The sequence below is a fragment of the Rhinoderma darwinii genome, chromosome 8 (genome assembly GCF_050947455.1).
Source record: "Rhinoderma darwinii isolate aRhiDar2 chromosome 8, aRhiDar2.hap1, whole genome shotgun sequence".
Taxonomy (NCBI): domain Eukaryota; kingdom Metazoa; phylum Chordata; class Amphibia; order Anura; family Rhinodermatidae; genus Rhinoderma; species Rhinoderma darwinii.
Genome location: NC_134694.1, coordinates 53,889,599 through 53,909,735, shown reverse-complemented (window position 1 = coordinate 53,909,735; position 20,137 = coordinate 53,889,599). Strand labels below are relative to the sequence as shown.

General features: G+C 42.9%; 1 protein-coding gene across 4 annotated transcripts in view; it reads left to right on the top strand.

The window, feature by feature from the left end:
* LOC142659478 (relaxin receptor 1-like) overlaps positions 1-20,137 on the top strand; it is a 635,204-nt gene that overhangs the window by 511,986 nt on the left and 103,081 nt on the right. The gene's annotated exons all lie outside the window — the stretch shown is intronic.

The window sequence follows — 20,137 nt, the reverse complement described above, 5'->3', positions numbered from 1 at the left end:
AAGTATAAGGTTTTTTCCACCGCAAAAATCGCAATATTTGCATTTTGTTGCGGGTTTGACCTCCCCATTGAATTCAATGGGGAAAACCTGCAACAGAAAAATAGCGATTCCGCAGCATATACTGACATGCTGCGGATTTAAAAAATGACATTTAATAATATTTGCAAAGATGTTTCATTTTTTTTTTCATTTTATCAGCATTGGCAAAATAAAAAAACATTGTTATAAAAATGCACACTTTTATGAGTTTTTAAAGGAGATATCTCATTTAGAAAACCCATTTTTTATAATAACCTATGTTTATAGAGAAGGTCCTCTGTTCAGGACCCTCATCTATTAGCCAGAACAGAGAGAAGCTCTTGCTCTGGAGAACCCAGAATGGCCATGCATTATATCCCATTAATTTAAATGTGACAGTGTAATGCTTAATTTCTCCTGTGGTGGCACTAGAGGGACATTGAACATTGCTGGATTCCCCTGCAGATTACAACTGATTGCTGGGGGTTCTAGTGGGACATCCTGGGATCATCTTTTAATTGAGGGACCCTTCTAACAAAACCCTGTTGACCAAATCAACAACACCTTAAAGAGGCTCTGTCACCAGATTCTCAAATCCCTATCTCCTATTGCATGTGATCGGCGCTGCAATGTAGATAACAGTAATGTTTTGTTTTTTAAAAAAACGTTCATTTTTGGCCAAGTTATTAGCTATTTTATATATATATGGAAATGAGGTTTGAAATGGACAACTGGGCGTTTTTTTTTTTCGTTATGTCCAACTGGGCGTGTATTGTGTTTTTAACTGGGCGTGTTTACGTGTATGACGCTGACCAATCAGTGACCAGTCAGCGTCATACACTCCTCTCCATTCATTTACACAGCAGCGATGTGCAGCCACATATACAGAGATTAACGTTAATCAAGTGTCCTGATAATGAATACACATGACCTCCAGCCTGGACGTCATGTGTATTCAAAATCCTGACACTTCTGAATCTGTGGTGCTTTTCTGTTTACATTCAGAGTTTGACAGCTCTTGCGCGAATCACGCAGTTCGCACGGAAGTGCTTCCGTGCGACCTTCGTGGTTTTCACGCATTGACTTCAATGGGTGCGTGATGCGTGAAAAACGCAGAAATTTAGAACATGTCGTGAGTTTTTTTCAGCGCACTCACGCTGAGCAAAACTCACGGACTGTCTGCATGCCCCCATAGACTTGTATAGGTCCGTGCGACCCGCGTGAAAAGCACGCGAGTCGCACGGACGTATATCACGTTCGTGTAAATGAGGCCTAAGACAGCACATACTGATCTAAAAGGATCCCTATGCGCTGACTAAATGAATGGAGAGGAGTGCATGACGCTGATTGGTCAGCGTCATATACTCCTCTGTACAACGCCCACTTGGTCTAAAGTAAAAATATGCCCACTTGGGCATTAAGACACTCATTAGCATAAATCTAAAATCGCTAATAAAGTTGTGAAAACAGATCGTTTTATTAAATAAAAAGCACTGCTGTCACCTACATTATAGCGCCCATCTCCTTATGTAGGAGATACGGCACTTATAATGTGGTGACAGAGCCACTTTAAATGTGTCAGTGTGCTGTCACTTATACACTCGGTCAGCACCTGGACATGAACATTGTTCGTCTAAATAAGACTTTAAAGGGGCTTTCCAAGCTTTTAAAAAACTGAGAAAAGTACCTACATGTGTCTGAATGCTCAACAGATTATGCCATTATAGCTCTGTTGTTTTCACTGCTGTATGTATTCCCCTCTATTGTAAGGTATTTCTGTTATGACACAGCTCTGCTTTTCTGCTGCTGTTCTCTGAACTATCTGCTTCCCAGTGTGTTAAAGGAAAGGTGTCATGATTCATTTTTATTTTTTGTATTAATTTATGTGTTTTTATTTAAAAAAAATTATATTTACTTTATTTTTTTCTTTATTTAATCTTTTTTACTTAACTGGGGGCTGCCATCTTTTATTTCATCTGTGTATGTGTCTATTTATGACACATACACAGATGGAATATGACAGCTACAGGCCATAGGATATAGGAACAGCTCCCGTTCGCATGTCCTCTGCTTCTGCCTTCTGCCGTCTAGCTCTGTACTGCGCATGCGCAGTTTAGAGCAACCAGCAGAGAAGCTGGTTTATAGGGGGAAAGCCGGCGCCATTTTAGAGACCGGCCGCACTGCAGGTAAGGTGTGTTTTGCGTGTTTTTTGCAGTTCCCACTTTTTTTTCACTTTGACTATTTGAGTTTCTGCTCATTTTTTGGTCTCTATCTATCTATCTATCTATCTATCTATCTATCTATCTATCTATCTATCTATCTTTCTCATATCTATCTATCTATCTATCTATCTATCTATCTATCTATCTATCTATATATCTCGTAAATAAGGGGGCAGGCGGGGCATGTGCCCCAGGCGCAACTACGATGTGGGGAAGGAAGGGCGCTGCAGAGCATCTGTATCAAAACATCTCTACATCTTAGTTCCCATCCTCTCAGGGTTTTCCATTGTCGCAACTCTCCCGGCACCCCCTCTCGTGGCACCCTTCCATCCTCGCATCACCCCCCCTCGCGGAACCCATGCCCCCCACTCGCGCCCCCCTTCGCTGTACCGATACCCCCCTCGCAGCACCCGAGTTACATAAAAAAATTGTGGAAAAAAAATGACACCTCATTGATCGATCTATCTATCTATCTCATATATATATATATATATATATATATATATATATATATACACATATATATATATACATTTATATACACTACCGTTCAAAAGTTTGGGGTCACCCAGACAATTTTGTGTTTTCCATGAAAACTCACACTTATATTTATCAAATGAGTTGCAAAAGGACTAGAAAATATAGTCAAGACATTGACAAGGTTAGAAATAATGATTTTTATTTGAAATAATAATTTTCTCCTTCAAACTTTGCTTTCGTCAAAGAATTCTCCATTTGCAGCAATTACAGCATTGCAGACCTTTGGCATTCTAGCTGTTAATTTGCTGAGGTAATCGGGAGAAATTTCACCCCATGCTTCCAGAAGGCCCTCCCACAAGTTGGATTGGCTTGATGGGCACTTCTTGCGTACCATACAGTCAAGCTGCTCCCACAACAGCTCTATGGGGTTGAGATCTGGTGACTGCGCTGGCCACTCCATTACAGATAGAATACCAGCTGCCTGCTTCTTCCCTAAATAGTTCTTGCATAATTTGGAGGTGTGCTTTGGGTCATTGTCCTGTTGTAGGATGAAATTGGCTCCAATCAAGCGCTGTCCACAGGGTATGGCATGGCATTGCAAAATGGAGTGATAGCCTTCCTTATTCAAAATCCCTTTTACCTTGTACAAATCTCCCACTTTACCAGCACCAAAACAACCCCAGACCATCACATTACCTCCACCATGCTTGACAGATGGCGTCAGGCACTCTTCCAGCATCTTTTCAGTTTTTCTGTGTCTCACAAATGTTCTTCTGTGTGATCCAAACACCTCAAACTTCGATTCGTCTGTCCATAACACTTTTTTCCAATCTTCTTCTGTCCAATGTCTGTGTGCCCATATTATGTCCAATGTATGTGCCCATATTAATCTTTTCCTTTTATTAGCCAGTCTCAGATATGGCTTTTTCTTTGCCACTCTGCCCTGAAGGCCAGTATCCCGGAGTCGCCTCTTCACTGTAGACGTTGACACTGGCGTTTTGCGGGTACTATTTAATGAAGCTGCCGTTGAGGACCTGTGAGGCGTCTATTTCTCAAACTAGAGACTCTAATGTACTTGTCTTGTTGCTCAGTTGTGCAGCGGGGCCTCCCACTTCTCTTTCTACTCTGGTTAGAGCCAGTGTGTGCTGTCCTCTGAAGGGAGTAGTACACACCGTTGTAGGAAATCTTCAGTTTCTTGGCAATTTCTTGCATGCAATAGCCTTCATTTCTAAGAACAAGAATAGACTGTCGAGTTTACATGAAAGCTCTCTTTTTCTATCCATTTTGAGAGTTTAATCGAACCCACAAATGTAATGCTCCAGATTCTCAACTAGCTCAAAGGAAGGTCAGTTTCGTAGCTCCTCTAAACAGCAAAACTGTTTACAGCGGTGCTAACATAATTCCACAAGGGTTTTCAAGTGTTTACTAATCATCCATTAGCCTTCTAACACAGTTAGCAAACACAATGTACCATTAGAACACTGGAGTGATGGTTGCTGGAAATGGGCCTCTATACACCTATGTATATATTGCATTAAAAACCAGATGTTTGCAGCTAGAATAGTCATTTACCACATTAACAATGTATAGAGTGTATTTCTGATTAATTTAATGTTATCTTCATTGAAAAAAACTGTGCTTTTCTTTCAAAAATAAGGAAATTTCTAAGTGACCCTAAACTTTTGAATGGTAGTGTATATATATATATATATATATATATATATATATATATATATATACATACATATATATATACCGCATTCCAAATTATTATGCAAATGTTATTTTTCGCTGATTTTCCTAAAAAGTCGATGCAAATGACAGTCAGTATAATCTTCAAGCCATCAACCATTGGAGTATAATGCAAATTTTATTGAACACATCTCCTAATGTCAACAGATTTTTATTTTAGAAGTAAAAAACTCAAAATGCACTGTTTCAAATTATTATGCACAACAGAGATCAAAACATTTTAAAGGCTGTAAAGAGAACTAAAATGGTAATTTGTTGAATTTGCAGCATCAGGAGGTCATATTTACAGGAATTAAAAGCCCTGTCAATCAAATAAAAAGTTAACAGGCCAAGTTACATGTTAACATAGGACCCCTTCTTTGATATCACCTTCACAATTCTTTCATCCATTGAATTTGTGAGTATTTGGACAGTTTCTGCTTGAATATCTTTGCAGGATGTCAGAATAGCCTCCCAGAGCTTCTGTTTTGATGTGAACTGCCTCCCACCCTCATAGATATTTTTCTTGAGGATGCTCCAAAGGTTCTCAATAGGGTTGAGGTCAGGGGAACATGGGGGCCACACCATGAGTTTCTCTCTTTTTATGCCCATAGCAGCCAATTACACAGAGGTATTCTTTGCAGCATGAGATGGTGCATTGTCATGCATGAAGATAATTTTGCTACGGAAGGCACGGTTCTTCTTTTTGTACCACGGAAGAAAGTGGTCAGTCATAAACTCTATGTACTTTGCAGAGGTCATTTTCACACCGTCAGGAACCCTAAAGCGGCCTAACAGCTCTCTCCCCATGATTCCAGCCCAAAACATGACTCCGCCACCTCCTTGCTGACGTCGCAGCCTTGTTGGAACATGGTGGCCATTCACCAACCATCCACTACTCAATTCATCTGGACCATCCAGGGTTGCACGGCACTCATCAGTAAACAACACGGTTTGAAAATGAGTCTTCATGTATTTCTGAGCCCACTGCAACCGTTTCTGCTTGTGAGCATTGTTTAGGCGTGGCCGAATAATAGCTTTATGCACACTTGCAAACCTCTGGAGGATCCTACACCTTGAGGTTCGCGGGACTCCAGAGGCACCACTTCAAATACCTGTTTGCTGCTTTGCAATGCCATTTTAGCAGCTGCTCTCCTAATCCTATTAATTTGTCGGCAGAAACCTTCCTCATTATGCCATTGTCTGAATGAACCCGTCTGTGCTCTGAATCAGCCACAAATCTTTTCACAGTACGATAATCACGCTTAACCCCTTAGTGACCAACAATATGCCTTTTCACGTTCGTCACTAAGGGGCCTTAGGCTAGGCTGACGCCTTTTCACGTTAGCCTAGTCTAAGTACTGCACGGGTCTCCCGTGCAGGCAGGAGCCAGGGCTCTGCTGTCTGATGACAGCTAGGCTCCTGCTCCAACACCCGCAATCGTAGTTGACTGATTTTAACCCATTAAATGCCGCCGTCAATAGCGACCGCGGCATTTAACTTGTTTACAGAGCGAGTGAGCTCCCTCTGTCACCCATCGGCGGCCCGCAAATGCAATCGCGGGTCTCCGATGGATTGTCATGTCAGCCGGGGGCTTGATAAAAGGCCCCAGGTCTGCCCTGGACATATGCCTATTAGGAAGCGCCGGAAGTATACCAAAGCATTATAGCAGCGATCTGAAGATCGCACAGTAAAGTCCCCTAGTGGGACTAATGAAATAAATAATAAATGTGAAATAAAGATTATTAATAAAAATTACAGTAAAAAAATAAATAAAACCATTTTTTTCCATAAAAAGTGGTTTTATTTAGTAAAAGTGTAAAAAATAAATAAAAGTACACATATATGGTATCGCCGCGACTGTAATGACTCCATTAATAAAGTTAATATGTAATTTAAACCACAAGGTGAACAGTGCAAAAAAAAAAACGCAAAAAACGATGGCAAAATTGCAATTTTTTCCATTGCCCCCCAAAAAAATCATAATAAAAATTAATCAATAAGTCCCATGCACCCCAAAACAGTACCAATCAAAACTATGTCTCGTCCCGCAGAAAACAAGCCAAAAAAATCACTATATTGATGGAAAAATAAAAAAGTTACGGCTTTTGGAAAGCAACGATGCAAAAACACATAATTTTAGTTCAAAAGTGTTTTTATTGTGCAAAAGTCGAAAACATAAAAAACCTCTACATATGTGGTATCACCGTAATCGTACCGACCCATAGAATAAAGGTAACATGTTATTTACGCCGCACAGTGAACGGCGTCAATTAAAAAAACGCATAGAACAATGGTGGAATTTCAGTTTTTTTTTCTAATCCCCCCCAAAAAGTTAATAAGAGTTAATAAAAAAATTATATGTACCCTAAAATGGTGCTATTAAAAAGTACAACTAATCCCGCAAAAAACAAGTCCTCATACAGCTACGTAGACGAAAAAATAAAAAAGTTATAGCTCTTTGAATGCGACTATAGAAAAACGAATAAAATAGCTTGGTCATTAGGGCCTAAAATGGGCTGGTCACTAAGGGGTTAAAGACGCTCTGTCACCAGATTTTCAAACCCCTATCTCATATTGCAGCAGATCGGCGCTGCAATGTAGATAACAGTAACGTTTTTTTGTTTTTTTTAAACGAGCATTTTTAAGTTATGACCATTTTTATATTTATGCAAATGAGCCTTTCTTAAATACAACTGGGCGTGTTTAACCCCTATCCGCACGAGGACGTAACTGTCCGTCGTTGCGGGAGGTTACTTCCCGCACGAGAACGTGTAGTTACTGCGTTTTTCCCAGTGCACACTGTCGGCGACAGTGTGCACCGGGAACCAGGAGGTCAGCTGTCGCCGACAGCTGACACTCCCCTCTTGTCGGCCAGCGGTCCTTTGCCGCTGATTTCAGCGAATTAACCCCTTAAATTCGGCAATTGGGTGCAATCACCGAATTTTAGGGGTTTCTAGCATATCGGCAGACCCCCGTCCGAAATCGCGGGGTCTGCCGATAGTTAGTATGGCAAACGGAAGCCAAACAATGGCTTCCGGGTCTGCCATGGACGGAAGCCCATCAGGACCAACCTTCGGCTGGTCCTGATAGGCTTCCTGTCAGAGTGACAGGAAGTCACTGTGTCGTTCCCGATGCACACTGTCGGCGACAGTGTGCTTCGGGAACTTGGAGATCAGCTGTCCCCGACAGCTGACACTCTCCAGTGTTGCCGATCAGCGGCTCATCGCGCTGATTTCGGCAATTAACCCGTTACATGCGGGGCTCGATTGTGATCTCCGCATGTAGCGGGTTTGTAGCGCATCAGCAGCCCCCATGCAATCGTGGGGGCTTCTGATGCTTGTGATGGCACCCGGGGGCCAGACAACGGCCCCCAAGTCTGCCATGTATGTCAGCCTATGAGGATCAGCCTCTGCTGATCCTCGTAGACCAACTGTCAGAGTGACTGTGACGTCACACTGACAGTTGGAATACGTTACACTACCTAGGTAGTGTAATGTATTCTAGCAGCGATCAGAGCTGCAGGTAAAAAAAAGAAAGTGTAAAAAGTAAAAAAAAAGTTAATACACAAAAATATAAAGTGTAAAAAGTAAAAAAAGTTAATAAAAATGTTTTATAAAAGTGTAAAAATAAAAGGTTTTGTTTTCCTATAATAAGTCATTTATTATAGGGAAAAAATGAAAACATTAAAAAAAAAGTACACATATTTGGTATCACCGTGTTCGTAACGACCCAAACTATGAAACTATAATGTTAATTTTTCTGCACGGTGAACGCCGCAAACAAAATAAACGGAAAACTGTCAGCATCGCTATTTTTTGGTCACCACCGGTCCCAAGATATAGAATAACAAGTGATCAAAAAGTCGCATTTACACCAAAATAGTACCAATAAAAACTACAACCTGTCCCGCAAAAAACAAGACCTCCCACAGCTTTTTTGACGAAAAAATAAAAAAGTTACGGCTCAGAATAGCGTGTCTCAGAAAATAAATTATTTTATAGAATCTTAATTTTATTGTGCAAACGCTGCAAAACATAAAAAAAACTATACACATATGGTATCGGCATAATCGTACCGACCGGCAGAATAAATTAAAACTTAATTTATTGCGCACGGTGAACACTGTAATAAATAAAGAATTTAAAGCGCCAAAATCGCTGTTTTTTGGTCACCTTAGCTCTAAAAAAGATCCTGAGGGGCCAAAATTCTCACTATACCCCTAGAAAAATTCCTTGAGGGGTGTAGATTCCAAAATAGGGTGACTTTTGGGGGGGTTTCCACTGTTTTGGTCCCTCCGGGGCATTGCAAACCCGACATGGCACTGAAAACAATCCAGCAAAATCTGCGCTCCAAAATCCAAAAGGCGCTCCCTCCCTCCTGAGCCTTGCTGTGGGTCCAAACATCAGTTTAAGACCACATATGGGGTATTGCCGTAATCGGGAGAAATTGCTTTACAAATGTTGGGCGGCTTTTTCTCCTTGTCAATGTGAACAATACCAATACTTCTACTCACCTACACACATATATACACACACACACAAACAAACAACCATACACAAACACACCCATATATACACAAACACACATAAACACACACACACATATACACAAACACACATATAAAAACAAAAACAGACAAAGACACATACACAAACACACACATGCACAAATACACACACACACATATATATATATATATATATATATATATATATATACCGTGCGACTGGTGTCTCGCCTGGTGTCTCGCCGTGCATCTACGGTTTCACAAGATAAATGACATCCTCTCCTCAGGAAGGAGAGGATGTCATTACGCATGCGCGGCCACCGCTAAAGGTAAATAGCGGTGGCCGGGAACCTAGACAACGCGCAAGATAGGGAACCTAGACAACGCGCAAGAGGGACCGACCTGCACTTCAATCAAGAATCGCAGGAAAACGACATCGCTGGGCGACGGACAGGTAATTAGAAAACTTCTTATTTTTACATGGGGGAGCTTCATAGCTACATTTATCAACTTGGGAATAACCCTTTAAACTCTGTGGACAGGTCAGGATCCTGTTTCTTTTAAATGCTGCTGGGGAACCCGCTCGATCCACTATATAAAGCTGCGCTACTGTGCAGCATTTAAAAGAAACAGGATCCTGACCTGTCCATAGAGTTTAAGGCAGCACAGAGTAATTCAGGAGATGAGCGTGCAGATTCAGTGCTGCTGTTAACTCTGCTCTTACCATTACGTAGCTCAGTTGTACCTCTCCTCCACTCCTGTCCTCAATAACACCTTCACATGATTGGCAAGTCACCACGTAATGGTAAGAGCAGAGTTCACAGCAGCACAGAGTATTTCAGGAGATGAGCGTGCGGATCTTGTGCGGGGTGGTGACTTGCCAATCATGTGAAGGTGTTATTGAGGACAGGAGTGGAGGAGAGGTAACAGACTGAGAGCTACGTAATGGTAAGAGCAGAGTTCACAGCAGCACAGAATCTGCACGCTCCTCTCCTGAAATACTCTGTGCTGCTGTGAACTCTGCTCTTACCATTACGTGGTGACTTCCCAATCATGAAGGTGTTCTTGAGGACAGGAGTGGAGGAGAGGTAACAGACTGAGAGCTACGTAATGGTAAGAGCAGAGTTCACAGCAGCACTGAGTCTGCACGCTCATCTCCTGAACTGCCTTAAACTCTGTGGACAGGTCAGGATCCTGTTTCTTTTAAATGCTGCACTGTAGCGCAGCCTTATATAGTGGATCGAGCGGGTTCCCTAGCAGCATTTAAAAGAAACAGGATCCTGACCTGTCCACAGAGTTTAAGGCAGCACAGAGTATTTCAGGAGATGAGCACGGGCAGCCGGTCGTTTTTCCGAGCCGTGCTCCCATTATAAAGTATAGGACCACGGCCCGTAAAATAAAAAAATAGAACATGTTCTATCTTTTTAACGGCACGGGCACCTTCCCGTGAGAAAACGGGAAGGTACCCGTGGCTAACAGAAGTCTATGGGCCCGCTATTTCGGGTCGTAATTACGACCTGTAATAACGGGTGTTTTTACGGTCGTGTGCATGAGGCCCCGTAATGACAGGTGGCTACATGTGTGCATCCGTCATTACGGCAGCGTTGCTAGGCGACGTCAGTAAATAGTCACTGTCCAGGGTGCTGAAAGAATTAACTGATCGGCTGTAATGGCGGAAGGAGGTGAAGGGAACAAGTGAGCCCTAATCTACCCACCGCCCTGTCCCTGCCTACTTGCAACGACCCGCCCTAGGCGACGGGGTACAACTGGGCGGCGGTCCCTACGCTGTCTAAGTGCAAGGGGGTACAAACAGGGAACACGCAAGGGAATACAGTAGCCCACGGAACGCCGCGAGGAAACGGAGCGGGAAAGAGCCAGTCAGGATCAGGAAGTAGTGGAGTATACAAACGGGAGCACGGAGCAGAAGCAAGCCAGGGGCAGAGCAACGCAGGATAAACGGAACTGAAGCAAGGCAGAAGCACGGCAGAAGCAGGCTGGAGCAAGGCAGCAGTGGGGCCAGGAATCCAAGAGAATAACAAGCAAGGAGGAAGAGAAAACGGCAGGTATAAATGGACAGGGGGCGGAGCTAACTCTGACTGACCAGGCCGCGATAGGCTCTCCCACTCCTGAGCCTGCCACCCTGATTGGTGGGAGCAGGTGTCAGTCTCAGAGGTCTGGCCTCAGGTGTCGACTGATTAATCCTGGGAGTATACCCAGACATAGTGCCTGGCAGATCCTTTACATCGGCAGTAACTGATACTATCACAACAGGACTGTAATACATAATATAATACATTACAGAAAGTTATATAGTCTAACGATCTTTTAATTGTATATAATTAGATAGGATCGTGCACATGTGTAGATATCACTACACTTGAGGGACTCACCGAGAGTAAGGATCCGGCTCCAACGTACACACAAACCATGTGCTGTAATCACCATTGTCGAGCTGCTACTACGCAACTCGTAAATGTCAGGCTGTCAGAAGCATTAGTATTCGAGCTGCGCATGTCACGCATGCGCAGTCACGAAGAGAACGCCAATCAGCCATACCCGAAGAGGGCAAATGCCAATCATAGTGATGCGAAGAAAATCCACAATAAGAAATGGAGTTTACGAGTGAAGGGAAAAAACCCTTGTCACTCCTATTTAATACAGGAAGGCAATATGTACTAGAATGGCAAATATGTATGTGTATATATAAAGAAACCTCAGTCTACTACGTAGAGGATTAAATACATAACCCTGAATCAAGGGTATTCTGAAAAGATAAATCAACTCCTGATTGTGTATATATATATATATATATATATATATATATACACTACCGTTCAAAAGTTTAGGGTCACTTAGAAATATCCTTATTTTTTAAAGAAAAGCACAGTTTTTTTCAATGAAGATAATATTAAATTAATCGGAAATACACTCTATACATTGTTAATGTGCTAAATGACTATTCTAGCTGCAAACGTCTGGCTTTTACTGCAATATCTACATAGGTGTATAGAGGCCCATTTCCAGCAACCATCACTCCAGTGTTCTAATGGTACATTGTGTTTGCTAACTGTTTTAGAAGGCTAATGGATGATTAGAAAACACTTGAAAACCCTTGTGCAATTACGTTAGCACCGCTGAAAACAGTTTTGCTGTTTAGAGGAGCTATAAAACTGACCTTTCTTTGAGCTAGTTGAGAATCTGGAGCATTACATTTGTGGGTTCGATTAAACTCTCAAAATGGCTAGAAAAAGAGAGCTTTCATGTAAAACTTGACAGTCTATTCTTGTTCTTAGAAATGAAGGCTATTCCATGCAAGAAATTGCCAAGAAACTGAAGATTTCCTACAACGGTGTGTACTACTCCCTTCAGAGGATAGCACACACAGGCTCTAACCAGAGTAGAAAGAGAAGTGGGAGGCCCCGGCTGCACAACTGAGCAACAAGACAAGTACATTACATTATAAGTCTGAGAAATAGACGCCTCACAGGTCCTCAACTGGTAGCTTCATTAAATAGTACCCACAAAATGCCAGTGTCAACGTCTACAGTGAAGAGGCGACTCCGGGATGCTGGCCTTCAGGGTAGAGTGGCAAAGAAAAAGCCATATCTGAGACTGGCTAATAAAAGGAAAAGATTAATATGGGCAAAAGCACATAGACATTGGACAGAGGAAGATTGGAAAAAAAGTGTTATGGACAGACGAATCGAAGTTTGAGGTGTTTGGATCACACAGAAGAACATTTGTGAGACACAGAAAAACTGAAAAGATGCTAGAAGTGTGCCTGACGCCATCTGTCAGGCATGGTGGAGGTAATGTGATGGTCTGGGGTTGCTTTGGTGCTGGTAAAGTGGGAGATTTGTACAAGGTAAAAGGGATTGGGAATAAGAAAGGCTATCACTCCATTTTGCAACGCCATGCCATACCCTGTGGACAGCGCTTGATTGGAGCCAATTTCATCCTACAACCGGACAATGACCCAAAGCACACCTCCAAATTATGCAAGAACTATTTAGGGAAGAAGCAGGCAGCTGGTATTCTATCTGTAATGGAGTGGATTACACAGTCACCAGATCTCAACCCCATAGAGCTGGTATGGGAGCAGCTTGACCGTATGGTACGCAAGAAGTGCCCATCAAGCCAATCCAACTTGTGGGAGGGGCTACTGGAAGCATGGGGTGAAATTTCTCCCGATTACCTCAGCAAATTAACAGCTAGAATGCCAAAGGTCTGCAATGCTGTAATTGCTGCAAACGGAGCATTCTTTGACGAAAGCAAAGTTTGAAGGAGAAAATTATTATTTCTAACCTTGTCAATGTCTTGACTATATTTTCTAGTCATTTTGCAACTCATTTGATAAATATAAGTGTGAGTTTTGATGGAAAATACAGAATTGTTTTGGTGACCCCAAACTTTTGAACGGTAGTGTATATACACATATAATGCAAAAATTGCACATATTGCATAGTTGTACATGTCTAACTCAAAACACATGTCAAATATTGGCACGTCTCAATGCATTTGAAAATACTAATTATAGTTGTCAAGATTTTAAACAGAAATGACAATAAGCATATTTCTTTAGTATAAATGAGCCAGTCCCAGTATCGGTGAGTCGATCAATGCCGCGATGTAATATGAAAAACGTGATCTGTGAATAAAGAAAAATGTATTAAAAACATGTAATAAAATTTTGAAAAATACATGAAATAGTAATCAATCCTGATACCAAGGAAGACGTGGATTGAATATCTAATGTAAGAGGTGTAGCTGTATGCAAAATTTATTTAATAACGGTACCCAGAGGAAACTCAACGTTTAAGCCACCTGATTTAAGTGTACCTAATCTGTAAATCCACTGCAACTCGCAGCGTTTTAACAATCTAAGGCCTCATTTACACGAGCGTGTGCGTTTTGCGCGCGCAAAAAACGCTGGGTTTTGCGCGCGCAAAAGGCACTTGGCAGCTCCGTGTGTCATCCGTGTATGATGCGCGGCTGCGTGATTTTCGCGCAGCCGCCATCATAGAGATGAGGCTAGTCGACGCCCGTCACTGTCCAAGGTGCTGAAAGAGCTAACTGATCGGCAGTAACTCTTTCAGCACCCTCGACAGTGAATGCCGAACACAATATACACCAACCTGTGAATAAAAAAAGACTTTCATACTTACCAAGAACTTCCTGCTTCCCCCAGTCCGGGCTCCCGGCCGTTGCCTTGGTGACGCGTCCCTCTCTTGTCATCCGGCCCCACCTCCCAGGATGACGCCGCAGTCCATGAGACCGCTGCAGCCTGTGATTGGCTGCAGCCTGTGCTTGGCCTGTGATTGGCTGCAGCTGTCACTTTGACTGAACTGTCATCCCGGGAGGTCGGACCGGAGTTATCGGTAAGTCAGAACGTCTTTTTTTTTTTACAGGTTCATGGATTTTCGGAGCGGAAGTCACTGTCCATGGTGCTGAACCAGTTTAACGCTTTCAGCACCGTGGACAGTGACTGTCTCCTGACGTCGCGTACCCGAACATTTTTTACCGGTTTCGGTCAAAACGAGTTTGGCCGAACCCGGTGAAGTTCGGTGCGCTCATCTCGAATTTGACACTCCGTTTGGATGTTTGTAAACAGAAAAGCACGTGGTGCTTTTCTGTTTACATTCAGGAGTTTGACAGCTCTTGCGCGAATCACGCAGTTCGCACGGAAGTGCTTCCGTGCGGCATGCGTGGTTTTCACGCACCCATTGACTTCAATGGGTGCGTGAGTGCGCGAAAAACGCACGATTATAGAACATGTCGTGAGTTTTTTTCTGCGCACACGCGCTGAGCGCAATTCACGCATCGTCTAAACTGCCCCATTGACTAATATAGGTGCGTACGACATGCGTGCAAAGCTCGCGCGTCGCACGCGCGTATAATACGTTCGTGTAAATGAGGCCTAACTCTATCGCCATAAATACATAAATAATAAATTCAGTATTGCATGTCCAAAAAAAATTGATGAAGAATTGTTTACCAGTATCAGGATGCACAAACTGACTGCCCTTGACCAAAAGCGTGCAGTTCGTACAACTGAGACATGAGACTGAGGTTTCTTTATATATACACATACATATATGGCATTCTAGTACATATTGTCTTCCTGTATTAACCCCTTAATGACCGCCGATACGTGTTTTTACGGCGGTCATTAGTGGGCTTTATTCTAGAGCGCCGCCAAACTACGTCGCTGCTGTAGAATAAAGTAAACAGAGCAGGGAGCCGTGAAATCTCCCTGCTCTCAGCTGCCAGAGGCAGCTGAGGGCTGGGGGCGTCCCTGCTCTGCCGGGTGAGATCGATATTAGTATCGATCTCACCCGTTTAACCCCTCAGATGCGGTGCACAATAGCGAGCACCGCATCTGAATGGTTTTGGAGAGAGGGAGGGAGCTCCCTCTCATCTCACTGACACCCGGCGATAAAATCGCCGAGTGTCTGTGTCTTCTATGGCAGCCGGGGGTCTAATAAAGACCCCCAGGTCTGCCTGGAGCGAATGCCTGCTAGATCATGCCGCAGGCATGACCTAGCAGATGCCTGTCCGTTTTAAACGGACAGGCAGTAATACACTGCAATACAAAATTATTGTAGTGTATTACAATAGCGATCGGAGGATAGTGAAGTCCCCTAGTGGGACTAGTAAAAAAGTAAAAAAAAGTTTAATAAAGTTAATAAAAAAAAAAAGTGAAAAAAAAAAAATGAAAAACCCAGCTTTTCCCCTTACAAAATGCTTTACTATTAAAAAAAACTACAATAAAGCAAAAAAGTTACACATATTTGGTATCGCCGCGTCCGTAACGACCCCGACTATAAAGCTGTTACATTATTTAACCCGCACGGTGAACGTCGTAAAAAATAAAATAAAAAACAATGGAAAAATTGCTGTTTTCTGTTAATCCTGACTTTAAAAAAATGTGATAAAAAGTGATCAAAAAGTCGCATCTACTCTCAAATGGTACCAATAAAAACTACAAGTCGTCCCGCAAAAAACAAGACCTTATACAGCTATGCTGACGCAAAAATAAAAAAGTTACAGCTCTTTGAATGTGACAATGTAAAAATGTAAAAAATGGCTTGGACATTAGGGCCCAGAATGCAAGCAGGGGGAAGGGGTTAAATAGGAGTGACAAGGGTTTTTTCCCTTCACTCGTAAACTCCATTTCTCATTGTGGATTTTCTTCGCATCTCTATGATTGGCATTTGCCCTCTTCGGGTATGGCTGATTGGCGTTCTCTTCGTGACTGCGCATGCATGACATGCGCAGCACGAATACTAATGCTTCTGACAGCCCGACATTTACGAGTCTGCGTAGTAGCAGCTCGACAATGGTGATTACAGCACATGGTTTGTGTTTACGTTGGAGCCGGATCCTTACTCTCGGTGAGTCCCTCAAGTGTAGGGATATCTACACAGGTGCACGATCCTATCTAATTATATTCAATTAAAAGATTGTCAGACTATAAAGCTTTCTGTAATGTATTATGTTATGTATTACAGTCCTGTTGTGATAGTATCTTTATAACACATTCCTCACTCATTTAATGTTGCATATATGAATTCACTATGTACCTTTTGACAACCTTATATGTGTTGTTGCATTTTATTGGCACTACTTTTTTGTAATATTGGTTCTCTTATAAATGTGTGGTCATGACATGAAACTGTTCACTTGAGAATGGCTCCTGTGTTGAGCTGAAACGTTGTGTGTATATATGGACCAATAAAGCACCTTTTTCTACTTTGCTTATACCTTGACACCCATCCATGATTCACAAGGCTGTGCTGTCCATTGTATTTGGACTTTTATATATATAATATAAAATTCCTGACGGAATCCTGAGGCAGACTTTTTTTCTGCCTGCAAAAAACTGTGTGAACAGGGCCTAAGAGTATATACACACAGTGCGGTTTAGCCGCGTTTTTCCCGCATAGTCAAAAAGCACATAGAAAAATGCATGAGTTTTATGGCAATTTTTTTCCCCCACAGAACCCTCGGTAACCATTTTATTTGAAAAAAAAAAAGGTAGATCGACGTAGTCCAAATGGTCCAGCGGAACCTGCAAAAAAAAATAGAATAAGTTAGTCATATGAAAAAATTGCAGCAGAATACAGTAGCAGCATAGTGGATGAGATTTAACAAATCTCATCCATAGGCTGCGTAAAAAATCCGAGCAGAAATTTACCTGCCGTGTGTATTTTTCGGACCGCAGCATGTCAATTCCTGCTGCGGACAGTGGCTAGAATTGCAGCGTTTTTCAGAGGAGATGTCCCCATGTCCCAGCATTGAGTAAAGCGCAACGCAGCAAAATACACACCATTTTCTGCTGTAAAAACTGCAGGAAATGGTGCGTTTTTTCCGCAGTGGAATGTCTGCTATATTCAATGGAATTGCTGCAGAAATTTTCTGCAGCAATTCTGTTGCGTGTGGACAAGCCCTTAGCCTTTTGATGTGTTCTTTAGCTTCAGCCAGCTACTATTTGTACAATCTCTTCAAAAATGGAGCTGAACAATGCTTAGCAATTTGAAGACACCTTTTCCTGGCTTGTAGCCAAAAATAGGGAGGAGGGGTGAGTCTCCCTCCCACATTTTCAGCAGCTGTGAGTCAGGTTGCTTCTGCCTGATTCACCTTGATGTAATTCTTGGAAGTGCTCCCACTGGTGACAACCATAGGAAAACATGTACATTTATTATTTAATTTGTAATACTTTCCACTTTGTGGAAGAAAAAAAAAATACACCCAAAAACTAAAAAAATATCATAAAAATAAGTAACTTGCTTGAAAAAATTTTTTTTTAATTTCCGACACATTCCCTTTAAATACAATTCCTCCAGAGACAGAAAGAGGAGGAGAGCAGGGAACTGTGGAGATAAGTGGCATGTGATGTGTGTTGACCTGTAGGAGAGGGAGGCAGAAGAGGGTTATAACTACTTGCTCAGTGTACAGAACAGCACGCAAGCAGGAGATAAACCCCAGTAGCATGGTCATGTCACTGCAAGTAAGGCTTTATTCAGACGAACGTGAAAAACGTCCGTGCAACGCGCGTGATTTGCACGCGCGTTGCACGGACCAATATGTGTCTATGGGGCCGTGCAGACATGTCCGTGGTTTTTGCTCAGCGTGAGTCCGCTGAAAAAAAGTCACGACATGTCCGTTCTTTGGGCGTTTTGCACGCATCATGCACCCATTGAAGTCAATGGGTGCGTGAAAACCACGCATGCCGCACGGAAGCACTTCCGTGCGAACTGCGTGATTCGCGCAAGAGCTGTCAAAAGCTCAAGAGCAACGCTGCGTAAAAATCACGCACATGTCTGCACGGCCCCATAGACTAATATAGGTCCGTGCGACGCGCATGAAAATCACGCGCGTTGCACGGACGTATATCCCGTTCATCTGAATAAGCCCTTAATGTGACCCATAATCTGTACAATTCCATTGAAAAACAAACTGAAATCTTTTAGGGTGGAAAAATAAAAATAAAAAACAAAAAAAATGTGGTTGCATAAATATGCACACCCTTAAACTAATACTTTGTTGAGTTACCCTTTGACTTTATGACAGCATTCAGTTTTTTGGGGTAGAAGTCTATCAGCATGGCACATCTTGACTTGGCAATTTTTGCCCACTCTTCCTCTGAAATCTGACAGATTACAAGGGCATCTCCTGTGTACAGCCCTCTTCAGTTCACCCCACAGATTTTCAATGGGATTAAGGTCCGGGCTCTGGCTGGGCCATTCCAAAACTTTGAACTTCTTCCGGTGAAGCCATTTTTTTGTTGATTTGGAGGTATGCTTTGGGTTGTTGCCGTGCTGAAAAGCTAAATTCCACTTCATCTTCATCTTTTTAGCAGAGGCCTGCAGGTTTTGCACCAATATTGCCTGATATTTTGAACTGTTCATAATTCCCTCCACCTTGACTAAATGTAGCGCGCGAGCGGGTGACCCGAGTAGCGATGGGAAAGGCGCAGGTCCACAAATTGGCAGCCAGCTCGGCTCTCAGTGTGGATTAGGATGGCCAACAGGCCTTCCCTTTCTCTCAGGGCCGGCTCACCGCTAGTGATGAGGGGGTTTGCACCTGGTAAACGAGGATGGTAGTCTCTGAATATCCCCCGGGACACTCCCTGTGTCTGCTCCTGTCCTGATGTTGTTTTGGGGTGTCCTCGGTGTTATGGTTGCAAAATAAGACAGGAGGCAGGAGAGTGGCAGTATAACAGGCTTGCTCGCGGCACAATTTACTTAAGTTTTCCACATAAAATGGCGGTTACATTCTTCCATATGATATGGAGGCACATCTCTTACTATAGACTCAATCCTTATAATCCGATGAAACACCAGATGCAGGAGCGGGGGACCCTCTCTCTCTGCTTTCATTGTGGCCTTCCTACCCTTGTCAATTCAGTGGGACGATGAGATATCTATCCATGAATGCAGCTTTCTGTTTCTGTGCAATGGCTCCCAGTAAGGGTAGTACACATGTATAGGTGAAGGATGAGACTCACCGACTTGACAAGGTGACATTGCTTACTGTCCACAGAATGGATTCCTGTTACTCTCAATACATCTCAGAAGATTTCCTTCTCTTACGGTTGTTTGCTTATTTCCTGCGAGCTTTAGGCTGGGTTCACACACCCTATTTACGGACGTAATTCGGGCGTTTTAACCTCGAATTCCGTCCGAAAAAAATACGGCTCCAATGCGCCGGCAAACATCTGCCCATTCATTTGAATGGGCTTTATGATGTTCTGTGCCGACGGCGTCAAAGAAGTGCCTGTCACTTCTTGAGATGTAATTGGAGCCGTTTTCCATTGACGCAATGGAAAAACAGCTCCAATTACGTCCGTAATGGACGCTGCGAAAAACGCCTGCACATGCCATTACGTCTGAAATTCCGGAGCTGTTTTCTCCTGAAAACAGCTCCGTAATTTCAGCCGTAACGGAGGCTGCCGTGTGAACATACCCTTACTATGGCCTGATGATGAAGGCAGCCTGTCTCTGGATCCTAGATGGATGGACCCAGGTACCACTATCCTCCTCTCCAGCTCCAACTGACTCCAATTGCTCTCTCTGTCACTCTCTCTCCAACAAAACTGAGACTAACTGCCACTGGACCCCCTCTATGTCCTAAGCTCCTCCCACCTTCTGGAAACTTCTTAGTCTGAGCCACT